The sequence below is a fragment of the Lactuca sativa genome, chromosome 8, assembly GCF_002870075.4.
Source record: "Lactuca sativa cultivar Salinas chromosome 8, Lsat_Salinas_v11, whole genome shotgun sequence".
Classification (NCBI taxonomy): Eukaryota; Viridiplantae; Streptophyta; class Magnoliopsida; order Asterales; family Asteraceae; genus Lactuca; species Lactuca sativa.
The window spans coordinates 116,887,615-116,891,339 of NC_056630.2; positions in this window are offsets into that span (position 1 = coordinate 116,887,615).

Genomic DNA, 3,725 nt, shown 5'->3' on the forward strand with positions numbered 1-3,725 from the left:
AACAATCAATTAGTCATTATCAGGACCGAATTTCCTCAACAAATAAACTATAGTGAAATGTAACACAGACATAGTGATAGATAGATTACATCAACAACGATAATTAAGAGGAAGAAAAATAAACCGAGATTTAAAATTACGATTGATGTTAAGGTAATAAAAGGATACAGAGATAAGATAGAGATACCGGAAGTACTGAAGCACCAGAGGATGAAGAAGCACAGCATAACGACAAGAGGAATGAGATGAATCCGTTTGTATTTAACTACTGATCTCGTGCTCCAGCTCTGACTCTCTCTCCGGCCAATGGTGGAAGCAGGATTGTAGATGGGAAGCTCGCCGGTGATGTCCGTCACAGACATCGACCTCTTCCGCCATGATCGCTTGGGCATCTGAAAATGCTGCATCCAATAAAGAGTAGGGTTTCGATCGGAGGTCTGTGGGTGAGTGAATGAGTGTGTGTTTTGATTTGATTTCAGCAAATCGATGGAGACCAAATTAAAGTTTTGGTTATCGCCTCTTAACGTTTTTAGGCGCCAAAAATCATTGCACGTGCTAACCACGAGACAAGTGAGAGCGAACAAGTCGAACCGGGTGAAAAGTGTAAATCGAACCCGGCTCCGTTTGTCTTGACTCGAAATTTAATATGACCCACTAACTATAACGTGTATACAAGTTTTTCACACAAAAAGAATGATCTATTTTGTTTCGATTATTTAACCTCACTAATTTGATAACAAAAGTGTCCATATGTTTCTCTTATTAATTTAGATATTTATTATATACTAGGTTTCAACCCTAAGAAACCACGGTAAAAATATTTGTAAAAATATAGGTAAAGTAAGATGCTAATTTGATAAACAAACAAAAGTATGTAGCTATATTTTGCATTTTCTACTTTATTGGGCTAAATGTAATCAATAGGATCTAACTAAAATGAGGAATTAATAGATAATATAGTGGTATTTTAGCTAACCATTGAGAATGTTAGAAATTTGGGTGTAGAAAGGCTTGGAAATTCTGATAATTGTGATAATCACTTTCAAATCGAAGTATTTGGTGGTACTCCCAAATCCTCAATTGGATAAGACTCAGAGAGACAAGAACCGAGAATGTTTGATGATATTTTCGTGTGTACCAGAAAATGAGACCAAAACCAACTTTAATATCTTTGTCTGAAAACTGTCATATGACAGTTATAAACTGTCATAAAACCATAAAAACTATCATAAAAACGGATATATGGATAAGGGTCAAACCAATGGTCAATTATCTGAAAAATCAATTTTCTGATGCATTTTTAATATAATAACATACCCTATAAAAAAATTATGCGCTGACCTGGCAGCTCGATCCCAGCCAGGGGCTCTGCCCCTTAGACCCCGCTCCCAGGAACGCTGCCCCCGGACCCCCGTTCGTTCAGGGGCTTCGCCCCTAAATGACAGTGTACTTTGAAACTTGATCAAACTTAAACAAGTGTGTACTCCACACCTTCCTTACTTGTTTAATATTTATCAAGATCATTTTTGGTCAACACAAAGTAATCTCATTACAGTTAAATAACATTGATGATCAAAAATCACCAACAAAGAAGAGTCTTCAAGTTTCCTAATCAACAAATAAGAAACCATTGTGGTTGGTGGTCACAAGGAAATTTCGTTAAACAATATATTAATTTCATTAATAAAACACATACAAACACACATGTGTAAGACATACACAACACTATGACGACGGACATTGATAATAAACTTTTGGATTCTATTTGATCTTCATTTTCATCCCAAATAGAGCTAATTAAAGTTTGAATGCAAGCTTTTTAAAAATTGTTTATTTTCATCATATAAGATGTTATTTTAAAAAAAATACTAATCAGAAAACTAAAAACAATATCACGAATATGCATGATGATTCAAATTCATAATAAAAAGGCCAATGCTTAAACTTTAAAGATGATAATTCATGATGCTACCACCAAGAGTAATCTTTTTTTGGCTATTTTGGAACCATTCTTCAATCTCCATGAACTTCAAATATTAACTGGTTGTTCATGCCGGAAAGCAAGGCAACTATTTGTCAAAGTGTGAGCATTGGTAATAGCACAACTCAATTCAAAGTGACATATTAACCCATTTATGAGAAAAAAAAAATCAAGTTATTTTCAACTAATGTGCAAATTTAGTGCACAAATTACAAATTTATATAAAAACAAAAGCAATTATGAAAAAAAAAAACAAAAAAAAAAACAAAACAAATTTTACTACTTTCTTTGTCGAAAGAACAAAGCAGTACGTCAAAGAGTTAGTGTGCATTATGTTGTCGGAATAAATGGTTCCGTATAACATGATTTTGACTTCCCGATATTTCCGTGCATCAAAACCCACAAACAAAAGGAATGGAGAAAAGGTTAAAGAGTGTTCAAGATATTGCATGAAACTCCAAAATGAAACATGATTTTGACTTCCCAATAATTGAAGCTAAGCACTTAGAATTATGAGTGTAATACGTATCTTCAAATCTTATAGAAGAATGAATATTGAAATTGATGCCACAAATTAAATGCACGTAGGATGCAAGAAATTGAATATAGACGAATGTTCAAATCACAAAATTACAAAGGAATATAATAGCGGAGTAATTGGGTCATCAGTTTAATTTTTTTTTAAAAGATTATGTTTGCTGATTTATTGCCTGATATTTTGCTAATTTATTGGAATAATAGAATAGTTTCCAATTTAAAATTGGTTTCAATAATGTTTTTGGATGAAAAAATAAGCGGGGAATAAAATCAATGGCTTAGTAGAAGATCACATGTGGCATGAGATTGTGCTTAAAAGGTTGACATGTGGGTGGTTTAAGAGTCTATGTGGATGGTTTAAGAGTCTTTTATTAGGAATAGATTTGGATGGATACTAATTAGGTTATATTTTTAAATCTTATATTATTATTATATAAAGTATATTAGTCATATCTTAAATTTTAAGAAGTATAAGATATAAAGTTTTTTTTACAAATCAATTATAAATAAATAAATTATTAATACTTGTCAAAAATTTAATAACTTAAATTAAGAAAGGGTATTAACAAATTTAATTTGGAACACATATTAAATCTATGTATATAAATTAATTTGAATTTCTTAACCTGGACAGTGATATTCGTTAACTAAATCAAATGTATAAACAAACAATATAGATATAAAGTTTAAACATAAATATTTTATTTATTAAAAATGGTAATTTTTTATTAAAATCTAATAATTATTTTTCCGTAATAAAACTATTCGACAAAAAAACTATTTATCGTCGTCGTTTTACACAGGCACACATCTATTTTACTATAGTACAATTATCAAGTTAATGTAAAAAAAGAGTGTTTTAATCACATAAAAATATAGAAATAACACAAAATGTAACAATGTCCACTCTACAGGAAAAAGCATGTAAAATATAATTATATCTAAGTTTAAAATAAGACAAAATTACATAAATGGTCCTCTTTTAGGTTTGTAAGTTTCGTTCCTAACCGTTTTCGTTTTCTGTAACACAAATGGTTCCTATAGTTTCAAAATATTGTGTCATTGGTCTCTGACGCACATAAAATCACTTTTATACTTTTTTTTGTTATATTTAATATATTCTTTTAAGTAATTTTAATATAAAAACATCTCCCACCCACCCCACACCATGTCTCCAAGGCTCCAAAATGCAAATCAGAAGACACCA